The sequence below is a fragment of the Hippichthys cyanospilos genome, chromosome 5, assembly GCF_059441005.1.
Source record: "Hippichthys cyanospilos isolate Australia breed blue-spotted pipefish chromosome 5, RoL_Hcya_1.0, whole genome shotgun sequence".
Taxonomy (NCBI): domain Eukaryota; kingdom Metazoa; phylum Chordata; class Actinopteri; order Syngnathiformes; family Syngnathidae; genus Hippichthys; species Hippichthys cyanospilos.
This window is the reverse complement of record NC_142373.1, coordinates 13,304,553-13,318,037: the sequence shown is the minus strand read 5'-3', so window position 1 is coordinate 13,318,037 and position 13,485 is coordinate 13,304,553. Positions and strand designations below refer to the sequence as shown.

Sequence of the window (13,485 nt, the reverse complement as noted above, 5' to 3'; positions counted from 1 at the left end):
ATGGTTGGCCAATATTACATATGGACTACATATGGGCTAAAAGAATCAAACAGCCAACTCAGCAGGTGGGCGTGTACGACTGCCAACAGAACACCTTCCCTTGCATTTACTGATAATTTAACATCTGAAGCTAAAAAAAATCATTCTAAAGTGTCGGTCAAATACGTCTACTGATATTCGGTCAAATGTTTCAGAGCATTTAAAACATAATCCTCAAGGCTTAAAGTCTGAAGTAGCTTTTTAATTTCTTATCTAATCTATCGTGGTGGCGTTTAGGATAGGATGTCCATGTTCCTATATTTATGATCCTGACTGTACAGTAGGACAAAAGAAAATGAGAGGCTGCCTAAGAACTAGTCAGATTTCTTGTAATTGCTTTTAAAGGAAATATGATCAGATTAGGGGTGGATACCATTAGAGGTGTTCATGAGCTCAAGGGGAGAGAGCACGTCCTCGTTTCACTTCCGCGCGATAGCCATCCCGGAGATTTTTATGAAGCGTAATTAAGCTCAAAGTAAGATGATCTTATTTTCGATTCTGTGTCCCATCGCATTAACAGAGATGACATGAAAAGCAAGCTCTTCTTTTCAACACAGCAAGGTCAAGAAATGTTGCTTAAACACACCCACGCCACGTTAAATAAAAAAGGCAGAAAGTACATACACTTAGTCTTAGTGCAGCGTGACGTTTACTGTCAGATTTTTTTGGGGTGGGGGGGGGGGGGGGTTGAAGAGTGGGTGATTTTGAATTTCTGGTGGGATTCCTTGGCCTCATGGAGGAAAAAGTAGAGGAATCACCCAAGTGGAAAACTTCAGACATTGAAGAAAAAAAAAAAAGTCTTCTGCAATGAGAATCGTCTCACTGAGCAAACCACAGTGAGTCTGCCTTTGATTTGCCCACCATGCAACATACGCTTTTAATATATGGGTGCTTCTATCAAATTTGTCAAAGCAGAACTGGCAATAAGACAGAGAGCATAATTGACCCTCTCCACTGCAACTTATCATGAAGTGATCTTTGTGTTCCTCTTCATCACTTTGTCTCAAGCTAGTATTTATAATCTCAAGTGCTTTGCCTCATGTAGCCTCGAAAATCAGCAGCCTGCGCTGATTTATGACTCGCCAGAGTCATAATTTGCAAATCTTAGTGTCGCGGGAGATGCTGCAACAGCAACACATTTGAAATTCAATGACAACCTCTTGGTCCCTAAAGTAAGTATACTCCAGGTGAAAGGAAAAAGTCAATTAATCATCCATTTTCTATACTTTGCATTCACTAGCCTGCACAAGTGCTGGAACCTAACTCCAAATTACTCAAAATGTACCTCCCAGCGCTCAGAAGGAAAAACATACAGGGTTTGTAGTAAAAAGACCAAAAACGTATCCAAACGTATTGGTGGTTTTTCTGTTTGTATTAAAGTAAGCTTTTAAAAGTTGCTGAAAAATATTTCATGAAACAAATGGGCGCAGTCATACTTGCCGGAAGCGGCAGGAACCGGGCACTCAACAGTAAACTCACTACAGCCAACTATACACTTTCATTTAGTCACATGTCACTCACCAGGTTTGCGATGTTCATGGGGGGTTCTGACAACGTTCTGCACACCAAAAAAAAAAACAAAAAAAAATGACTTTACATCAGGGGTGTAACGTGTCCTTTGGTAATTTGAGTACTTTGGTTCTGAAAAAAGGCTCAACTCACTTTTCCTGCCTAAAGTACTATTTATTTAGTGAAAACTGACAGGAAAAAGTCAGGCTAACCACAACAATATTAATTAATGCTCGGGCAATGACAGTAACATGCCACCAACACAATGAGAAGAACTATAGAATAAACCGTATGATCGCGAATAACATATTGATAACAATGCCTTGGTACACTTATTTAAAGCAGATCTAAGCAGCGTGTCGCGTCGTAACGGCTGACTCGACTCATCATTGACGTCAACAACACTACGTTGTCCCAAAACCAAGTTCAAATGCTAAATATGCTGATTAAGGATGCTTTTTTTTTTTCCATACACCATACGCTGCTGCTATGCACAGTTTAAATTTAATTTAAATCAAAATGTTATCTAAAAATTATTTTTGTTTTATTTATCATTAGATGCTTTTTTTTTTGTCTTCTGGATTCATAATCGTTCTTTACCCAAGCAAAAAAAAAGAAGCTTTTTTAACGCCTATCCAAATACATGAGGATTCAATAGAATTTTCAGTAGGATCTTCGCACACCAAAATTTTCGATAGCTGCAGCCCAACTGCAAATTGCTTCAAAGAAATACACCGTGTTCGAATGCTATAATCATACAATATTGGGGATTAGTCACATGCATCAGCAGAGCTGTCAACATGAAAGAAAGTGTCCGAATCGGCAAGGTCAACCAGAGGGCAAGAAGGCTGTTGAAGAAGCATAAAATGTGAAGAAAAAAAACAAAACAGCACAAGGTCAACCAGAATGGAAATCATCAAAAAGGGCGGGGGGGGGCAACTAGTCAAAGAGGGTGCATGAATCAACAAAAGTGTGCCGTCAGCATCCCTGGGGCCAGCGGGGAGCGTTCAGTGACTTGACGTGGGTCGCCTCCTCTCCTTCGCCCTCTCTTTCATTTCTCCTTTTGTCTTTCTCATCCATATGGCAGATTCCATCTCGTCCCCTCCCCCCGTTGCACACCATTGAAATGGCCTCTCTCTCTCTCTCTCTCTCTCTCTCTCTTTCCCACACACACACACAAACCCACGCTTGCTTGCACAAGCATCCCGCATGAGCCATGTCTTATTTACGGTTCGATTACAGTCGACCGCCCTGCAGGACGCTCATCCTCTTCCACATCCCTTTCTCCTTGTGCCCAGATGTTGTTGAAATAATTGAAAGAGGGGATGGGGGGGGGGAGAGACCTGGTTTGGCCATAAAATGCCTGTTTGTTGTTGCAAGAAAGCTGCAACGCAGTATCACAGCAGTAGTAGGAGGAGTACTCAACCAGATCTGCATAAATGACCCGCTGGCAAGCAACTATTTATTTTAAACACAGCTGCAATTTTCAAAGTTGACAAACACAAAAACGCACCTCCTACAGCACGGATAGCCGCGGGAAGAAGCGCTGTGCACAAGTTAAAAAAATAATAATAATAAAGGCTCTCTAGAACACACCTCCGTGCAACAAGGTAAGGTCAGAAAACAAGTGAGCAGAATCCCCAGGAGACAGAACGCGGCACCATCACCTCAAAAAGAGCTGAGTAATAAGGTGGTTACATCTTCTGCCCCCCCCCAATTTATTAAATAAGTAACGCTAACACTGGTGCCGCATTTCACTGGAGTCTGCAACAGAGCTCGTAAAGCGGCAGTTATGCGGGAATCCTCGGAGAGAGATGATCATCTCCAGGGTTGTGACTGCACAGAGGAGCCAGACTTCATTTGTCATGCGATTGATGAATAATAAATTTACTTTTTTTTTAACTGCTGGCAAAGGTTTTTCCACCAAGTTGGTGATCATTGGTGATGACGGGTCTTTTTTTTTTAACTTGTTCATAAGTTACATAATGGGATGGGGAAAACACACACACCAGGAAGCACTTCACTTGAAAGCTACGTGAAAATGGCAGAAAAAAATGGTCAAATCTGAGATCTAAGCAAGACTTAACGCATCTATCTATGACTGTCACTGCAGATGAGTTGCTGTAAAATAATAGAAAAAAAAAAGTATTTGCATCATTCATTCATCTTTTCCTAACAATTTGTTGGAAAGATAATTGGGCAAAATATGTAACTTCTCTATCCATTTTCTGCGCCAGCAGAATTAGACATAGGGTGAGAAGCTCAGTCATCCGGGAGGGACTCAGTTACAAGTCGCTGCTCATTTGCATTGAGAGGTGAGGTGGTTCGGGCATCTGGTTAGGATGCCTCCCAGACACCTCCCTGGTGAGGTGTTCCGGGGAATGTCCCACTGGGAGGAAGCCCCAGGGACGACCGAGGACTCGCTGGAGAGACTATGTCTCTCGGCTGGCCTGGGAACGCCTGGGGAACCCCCCGGAGAAGCTGGACTAAGTGGCCGAGGGGAGGCAAGTCTGAGGCTGCTGCCCACATGACCCGACACCGGATAAGCGGAGGATAATGGATGGATGGATGGAAAATTGTAAAACCCACAAGAAAAATCAAACAAATAGTGATGATTTAGACCCACAATTCATATAGTCATTCCTATGTTTAATGATGCTCCCGTAATAAATCCTACAACCTTTATTCATGTATCCCAAAAGGCAAAACTATGATTATTACATTTAAAACTCAAAGCACATACTGACATTTGTTGCAACAACATGTGTGCACTTTGTGGCCTCCTGAAGCACTGCAGCGGCTTCTGTACGCACACTAACGCAAATTGCCCAGAGGTAGAACAAATCTGGACTTGTTTTATAGAAACATAGGGATTAAATTAAAATGTTCCCAGTGAATGAGCACAGTACACAAATATGCCCCCATAGACCGGCAGCATCTGCCCTACTCTGATCCCAAAGACCCTGAACACCGCTTAGCTTCGCTGCAGCCTTCCTATCACGCTCTCCAAATACCTGAGGTTACAACTTACTGTGGTTTACGATAGTAGGGTTGACAAGTATTCGAGTGATTCAAGTACCTGGGTTCAAAAAAATGCCTGAGGAATTTTTGTCAGCCTCGGGTATCTGCTTATTGAGTGTACACTGTCAGGAAGAAAGTCAAGCTAACCACAGTAACATGCTGCCGTCAATAACAATACATTGCCATGAAATCAAGTTCCATTACTAATTATGCTAATTAAGGGATAATTAATAAAGGCTTAATTACGCTGAAATTTTATTATCCAGCTCCTGTTGCCAATAATTTGCAGTGGCTCTAACTTTGGCGACTAGCAGCTTTAGCAGCAGTGAACAGTACTCGATGCTAGCAGTGTTAGCGGCTAGCGACACTTAACTGCTCCATATAGACTGGCGAGAGCCGGCGGGTGACTTTTTAAAGGCATTTTAATAGACGTGAATGACTCAACTGACAGTTGCCATTCCTAATTTTTACCAAACCGTGTGTATTTAAATGTGCAGTTTTAGACGGAAAAATGTGCTTCTTTGGGTTTGATGTAATTCCTTTTATAAATGAAATGGGAAGATTTGTCCAAAATCTGACTAAACAAGTCGGCTGATATGAAGTTTAAATTCATTTTTAAAAAAAGGTAATCATCTAAAAAAATGTAAAAATGTGAATTGAAGTTTTTATTCAACGGAAATCATTTGATTGTCCTCTGGATTCATAATTGTCCTTAAACCAAGCAAAAATGTGTATTTTTAATCATCCAAATACGAGATTATTAATACAATTTTCAGATGGGTAATCCCAATGCCAAAATATTGTATAGCTGCAGCCCTGTACAATATTATTCAGGACTTTTTGGAAATCAAACCACTCCCTTGTTTATGCTCACTACACTTTGCAACTATATTTTAGTTGGTTACAATAGACATACATAAGTGTTTTTTTGTTTGTTTACTTTATTTCTTAAGGTGGTATTTGGTGACAAAAGTTTGAGAACTACCGGGATGCACGAAACCAGCTTCCACCAGATTTGATGGAGCCCTCTTCAAGAACTTCTGAATAATAGCTTTTGTGAGGAAAAATATAGATGTGAGGGCAGTTTGTCCTTGGTCTTTGATTGTGAAGTTTCTAATCTAATTCTTCACAGACACAAAGTACAGAGGGTTATGTGGCACATTTGAAGGACCTCTTTCACATCCTTACTAAATTATCGGGTGTCAGTCAAAGAATACGGAACAGGAGGAAATATATGTTAATGCTGGACAAACAGACCTAGCCATAACAGAGGCAGAAAAAGCCAATTCTCGTAACAAATATAGGTTATGAAGCAAATGAAGGCTAAAATAACATTGGGGGGCTGCGGTAGTGCAAATGCTTTTCCATCATGGAGGACATTTAGCCAGGAGGCATTGCGGTTAATTGATTTCTATGAGGCCATTTGAGAATGCTGAGGTTTGACCTCTTCGACCTTAGTCACTCCAGCGTAGACAAAACATGCCATTGGCTTGACGGGAGCTACATTAAAGCTTTCAAATATGAGTACTGGCAGTAGATGCCACAGCAACAAAATGAAAGGGACACTATTTTTCTTAATCGACAGCCATTTTTTTGTTGACATACACTTCATAACTGCATGACTAGGGACCATGTGTAGACATAACTTTAATTATTTGAATACAAACATTACGAGTAATCCAAATAGCGTGTTTTTAAGCGATCATAATCATCATTTTTCACCAAGTATGTGGAAAAACTCATGGACCTCATATCCGCTACTATGAGATATGGGTCAGTTATTTTGTTTTTTTGTTTTTTTTTGCATCAACTTGCAAGCCCAAACTTGACAAGATGTAGCAGTGTAACAGATGGAATTAGTAAATATTAGGCTTGTTTTTATTGGGGGGTTTTTCCACCCAAGTGAGTCACCTGGTTTTGACAATCCACTGATGCATAGTCTCAATTCGATACCATGACAATGTAAGGACAGAAAAAAAAACGTTTTTATAGTAGTACAATGAGACAGGGCTCGTCCTCCAAACAAACTAAAAGCTAATAATAAGGCATGTACGACACTGGGAACGCTTGGGTTTAAATTTTGAACAAAAAAAGCATTATATGTCTCTGTTTAATATTCAGCAAGGTGGATAAAACTGAAAAAGGAGAGGGCTGATACATATAAAAGGGATGTGCAAGCGGTGGTACTTTATTTATTCAAGTTCAGAACAGCCTACTTGAAAAGTTCAATTTATTATCCATTGAGTGTCTGCTGATACTTTCAGTGTCAGCACAAGCTCAGGAAAGTGAGTTGAGCTTATTAAAAGAGAGAAGTGTTTTCACAGCTCCTCCATGTGGCCTGCATTATTGATGGGCTTAGCCTAATCCATGGTGAATACATGTGCAGCCACATCATGACAAATTCCATGTTATCGGGGTGATTTATACACATGAGCCTCTGCGCTCATTTGCTAGGAAAGTTTGAGTGAGGCAATTGGCAAAGTATAATGGGGGGAGCGGCATGGTTCAGTGGTAGAGTGGTCATCTCCCAGCTGAGTGGCGGTGGTTTTGATCCCCCGACCACCGTGACCATGTCGAAGTGTCCTTGAGCAAGACATTGAACCCCCAGTTGCTCCTGGTTTATATGAAAAGGAAGCTGGAGATAATCAAGAAATACGAAGAAATACAAAGCTAGCCTAGCCTTGGCTACCCTTATTAGGGAATATGGCCATAACAAGCGTCATTAAAAGGTAAATAAATCCTTTATATCTTTTTAATTTATGATGTGATTCAATTGTATGTATGTATGTTATATATAAGTAGCACTTACTATACTATTTTGATACCAATTTTTAATATGTATATAAAATTTTGATGTTTTTACCTGGGGTTTTACACGCATTAGCCAATTAACATAGGTTTGGATTGCCAGCCATACGGCGAATTCGCCTTATGAGCCCAACCGCGGAACAGGTTAATCTCGTAAACCAGGGGCCCACTGTATTGATTTTTAAAATGACAAATTATTTACTAATTATCACAATTTAATACCTAGCCCTAATCCAAACTTCTAATTTATAATCCATAATTCATGAGTAACGATGATGATCATGGGAGCCTTAAATGTTTTAGCCATAACTCTAAAGAGCTAGACTGTGAACATAAAATTTATAAATATGGTGAAATTCAGTGAAGACACCAATTTCAGTAACTCATGATGCACTTCAAATGAACCGCTGTAAGAGTAGCAAAAACAACATATGGCGATCTTGTAAAAACTAAACTTTACTGGCTATTTTTCCTTTACATCTATCTCTCCATCATTCCTGCCCAAAACTCTTCAACAGTATAATTAGCAAGGCATTCCTTTGCCTCTGAATAAAACCAGAGGGACCCCGATATCAGACTTGAAATCCCCCTCGGCGACGACAAATCCGTCCGGGTGGGCTGTCTGCAGACTTTCATCATGGCTCACTTTCCATTAGCGTCGAGCCGGTCACAGGCGCCATTCGTAGGCTGTTGCGGCAGGTGACAGGGTTGCCATACGGCACGCGACAGATTGAAGATCCACGCGCAGCGGCACCAGCACAACACGTTTCATAAAAGCAGGTTTACTCTTTGACTGGCAGTAGTATACACCAAGTAGCCACAGGCAAGGCTGCGGTAGAGAGGCTCCACACTTTCGTGCCAAGACAGATATTATAGCAGATTTTCAGAGGCATAATCATGATCAAGGACCATTGAGCTGACAATTATCAGACTGTCTTATATCACGATCAAAACATGTACACAACCATCTCAATTTAATATTATGCTTAACAATTCAAAATAAGATTAACACCCACACGACTGATTCATTTTTGCTCTTTAATAAAAATGTTGTTTAAGCCTACGGGAATAATTGCGACTCAGCTGTTTTCTGAGTTCATGTGATGTCATGTGATGTTCACAATCTGAGCCGGATTTGTCGTGACCGGAGCCCTGAGCAACCGCGATGTCATGTGAACAGAAAGTGGCAAAATGGCCGCCCGCTAAGATGGATAAACACGGGTGGATTTTTCTGTTTAATTAATATTGAAGTTATTATATATTAATCATAATGTGTTTATACTAGTGAAGCCACATCAGATATATTTTTTGTAGATAGATTTTGGGGGTGGTGGCTCGGTGGAACAGTGTTGAGCATGTTTGCCTTACAGTTCAGGGACAAAAATGTTCATGTTTTACCCAGAGGCCAGTTCAAAATAACCCTTCCCTACCAAAATAACATATGGACAGCAACACATTCATACGCAAACACAAAACATTGTCCTGAAATAAATTTAAATTACTAATTGTGCTAATCGAGAATGCTTAAAGAAAGACATAATTACACTGACATTATAGGGCACCTGTTGGTAATGATTTGCAGCACCAACTAGCAGCGGTGCGTAGCAATAGATGCTAGCTGCATTGGCGGCTAGCAGCACTCAACTGCCCCATATAAACTGGCAAAACTTTTCAAAGGAAATAGATGTAAATGACTCAACAGATACAGTTGCCATTCCAACTGATCACTTTTGAACACAGCACAAACATAACATATTTCACTCATTGATAGAATTTTCAGTAAGATTTCCGAATGCTAAAATATTCCAGCATTGCAGCCTAAATTACCGTTGAAAGTGTTTTGCGTTATGTAATGAATCTAAATGTTTTCTTCACTGTAATCTAAGTACAGTATGAGATGCTAGTTGTGTAAGCGGCCAACAGGCCTCAACTGCCCCATATAGGCTAGCGAAATAGATCATTTGACTTTCCAAGGACAGTTTAATAGACGTAAATGCTTCAATTGACGCAGCTGCCATTCATACAAAACCCTTCTCAACAAAACAGTATTTTACTCAAATGAGCTAATTTAGCCAGCAAAAATTATGGTTTTGACATCACTTAGTTTCATAAACTGAATGTTTGTCGAAAACCTTAATAACATTTCTAGACAGTGAAATAGTGTGTACAGTATACAGTAGTGCCCAGGCTTTGTTATGCCTTTAATGGTAAGTGAGCATGTGTGCACGCCGCTTCCTCTAATGTCACATCTGCACTATGACGCTAACATCATGAGGCATGTGCACTAGCCCTTTCTTGTACTTTCACCGAGAACTCCAGATTAGCTAAAATAGGTACAGACCAGCCCTTGGTTTGAACAGGGCGGGCCCAACATGGCTACTCGGAATCCAATACAGTGTACTCGGCTATTTGTATTTATAGGTTTCTCCCCCAAAGTAAGAGTGATGCATTATGCATAAGCATGTGTGTCACAAATAAGTATAGCGCATGAATAATGGCCACAACCTGCGGCTCACTCCTCCTCACCATAATTTGGTGGCACGGCTGATGGAGCAGCATTGATGTGGCCGCCCGAAGGGAAGCGAAGAAGTCACGCAAGCTGGGGTCACGCAGTGTTATTTGCACTAACCCCTCCAACTCTTGCTTTTGTCCAAATTTACAGCGCAATGTCCAAATGACTTTCATCACAGTGGAGGGACAAGTGAGGACCAAAAAAAAAAAGGCCTGCACTACTTATCCGACAGGAGAGAATAAGATTGCTTTAGCTCAAGGTTCTTGCTTGCTTGGCCTAGTTTGTTAGTCTGATGAAGCGCTCTCAGCAGTTTCAGCAGCAAATGGCATGAAAAAGAGGTCTTATTCCCATGTGCAACGCAAATGCTGAGACTGCATAAAACTCCAAGATGGAGTGGGTAGATGCATTTGTTTTGGTTTTTTTTAACCCTGATACTTTTACTTTTTGTTGGGGGGGGTCAAACCACCTGTGGCAGGCTTTGAATCGGACACCTTTCTTCAGACCTGAGATGAAAAACTTCAGCTCACAATCATTCGGACCAAGATTATCAATTGATGTGTTCAGAATATTGCTCAACAAAATTATTGAAAACACACAACTCACCCCAAAAAAACTTTGAAAATGTTTCCTATTACTATGATTTTTTTTTTTTTTTTTAAAGGAACTGGCATGTACTCCTATCGGGTATCGGTTTTGTAGAATAAGGGCGATATCTTTTCAAACCCGAAAAAAAAAGGTTTCTTTTTGGGACATATAGCCCTATACGATACTAAAATCGATCTGATACGATATCAGCAGCAATCACACATGCGTTTATTTACTTTTTGTATGAAATGTTAGAAGAGACTTGATCAGGTGATGCTATTCAAAGAAAAAACAAAAGCCTACAGACTTTTAATCAGGCCAGGTATCGGCCCGATACCAAAACTCGTTATCGGTACTTGTCCATCCCTTACTTTAATTATGAAAAAAAATCAATAAATGAAACTTTTAAGTTTTGTTTTGTTTTTTTTTACTGCTGAAAAATGCTAACTACGTGTACTATCGCTTTAAGATTAGCTACACTATCTGGGCCTCCTTTTTGCCAGAGCCCGGGTTTACAAACATACAGGCTAAGGGACACCTCGCGGCCACATGCAGTTTTCTTGACAGGGGAAGTGGGAAAACACACACGCGCATGTACACACTCAGCTTTTTCCCCCCTCTCAAAGCATGTCACATCAGCAAGGTCAGCAAAGCAGCAGCTTTTTAGAAAGAATAAGGTCATTTGTTACATACCGCAGATGATTAAAAAAATTACGTTTTTAATATCAAATTACTGTACTACTGTACTGTTTAATGTTGCAGTGGGCTAACGGCATTTCTGCTTCCTCTGTGCTAGTTAAGCAGAGCCTTTAGCGCAAACGTCGGTGTTTGAAACTCAGAGGTATTTTTGACGCCTTGGGATTTTGACCTGTCTTGTTTTTGGTGGATATTTTTGACTGAAACCTGTCATCCAATTGTGGAAGAGGGTTCCTTGAGAATTAGATGTGAAATAATTACTTTATACCTTTTTTTACTCTAATTTGAAGGTGTGTTTTGACCTGATTTTCTTAAAAAAAAGCATCCCACCCCCCACACACATTATGATCAAGTTCTATGATCAGTTCCATTCGTGTTGTTTGAAAGTGCCGTTCCAAGGACATTTTATATTTTGACAGGTTTTCTTTCTTTTTGTTGAACCAGTCACTCACTTTGCTAATCCATGGCGTTTTTACATTATTGTTGGCAGTTAGCTAACTTTATTAGGGGCAAAGCTAGTTCAGTGTGCCCAACTACAGTATTTGCATCATGAAGCCAAGGTCAGACAGGAACCCCAAAAGGGGAAAAAAAGGAAAAGTTCAAATGTGTATGTCATGACATTCGCGTCTCTAAATAATGTCACAGTTTGCATTAAACCCCAGCATCATAATATAAACACCAAACGTGTGCAACATTTCAGTGTGCATGAAAAAAAGCAAGCTAATGAACGCTTACAGTAAATGTCCAACAAATCAAACAGGGCGCAACGTCATGGGGTGTTTCATCCTCAGTGACCCTCACAACCCAAGCCGCACCCGACTTAACAACATTGCTTCTCTCCAATCTCATCCAACGTGGCAATGAGACATCATCTGACCGCACACTGCGGCGAACACCTGCATGAACACCCCCGATGTGTTGCAACAACAACTGCGCGAGAGGCTCCCTCGCTTGACCGAGCACGATGCGGAATATCCCAGGCGGACCCAGAGCGGAGGTGACACGACCAACACCGGTCCACGGACCAATGTGATCTTTGTGCACGAACATCGGTTATCTTCATTACGGCGGTGCGCTTTTGCACGAAGACACGCCGAGACGCGATTAGCAAGCGGGGCTCTATAGATCAAAAAATAAGAGCGGTACTCACGTCTTGAAAATTCACCGTGGCTCCGTTGAAAAAATGAAAAAACACAGCGATGTCTGGCCGCCTGCGTGTCGTCCGACGATGGCGCGGAGCATTGAAGGTGTTTGATGACTTGAATGTTTTAAATGAAGCAGCAGAGGCAACATGAGCGACAGACTGAGTGGACTGGCGTTGGCTGAGAAGCGAGCGAGCGGGCGGCCTTCTTCACGGACGCCACGGGTCCGTGTGTCAGCTGGCTCGCAAGGCGCCACGGTGCACTAGCGCCACCCAGTGACACGGAGTGCGTTTTGATACGTTTGGCGTGAATCTAATGCAGGAGATATGTACATACCGCGTTCCCTCTTTTTTCGCGAAATCTACGTTCCAAAAATACTCGCAGTAGCCGAAATCCGCCAAGTAGAGGGTGAACGCCCCCCCCCCCGCTTTTTATAGTCTGTCTCATTAAAAAAATACATGAATTGAAAAAAATATGTATTTTTATTTTTCACAAATTGGACACTCTGTATTGTCTTTTGGTGTGATTGGGTGCATCAATGGTTGGTCATCCCGGTGTGCCCTGCAATTGAATGGCAACCAGTTCAGAGTGTTCACTGCCTACTGACTGGATATGTCTGGTCTCACTTAGAAGAAGGAAAAATCTTGTTTTTTTTTCTTTTTAATAAATCAATGTTTACATTGGTCTTTTTCTTCTTTTTAAGAAAGAAAAACTGCAAGAAAAATAGCACCTTAAACCTGTAATATAAAAAGTTATTATCGTTGATGAAACTCCGCAGTAGAGTGAAGCCACAAGAACTGTAACAGAAAAGACTTTTGTTTTGTCTGACCCAGATCAAAAGCGAAGTTTGTTTTTTTTTGGCCGGTCCATATTTATATTGTATGTTTTGCAAGCAAACAATATTCTGTAAACACGATGCTGCAAATAACAATGGGCTCTCACATTTGACAGAAATGACGAGAGCGGGACACACAGCAGAGCTTTGCGATACCTGAGGTACCTATATTGATCAATACCAAATAAAATATTGGTTCCAATATACCTATACCAGATACTTTCAGGTCCATATCATTTATATAGTATGCTAAATTATTTATCCTATTAATAACATGTTTTGTTTTCTAAATTTCTAGTGGTTTTCATAATTTTATTAAAGCTCTACAATTATCATGA

At 40.8% G+C, this 13,485-nt stretch overlaps 1 protein-coding gene across 1 annotated transcript in view; it reads right to left on the bottom strand.

Moving 5' to 3' along the window:
• The window catches only part of adarb1b (adenosine deaminase RNA specific B1b), an 83,104-nt gene extending 70,576 nt beyond the window's left edge, over window positions 1-12,528 (bottom strand). Inside the window, exon 1 of the mRNA XM_088415564.1 lies at window positions 12,321-12,528. The gene's annotated coding sequence lies outside the window, so the exon portion shown is untranslated. The remainder of the gene's footprint in view (window positions 1-12,320) is intronic.
• Window positions 12,529-13,485: the final 957 nt, after the last annotated feature.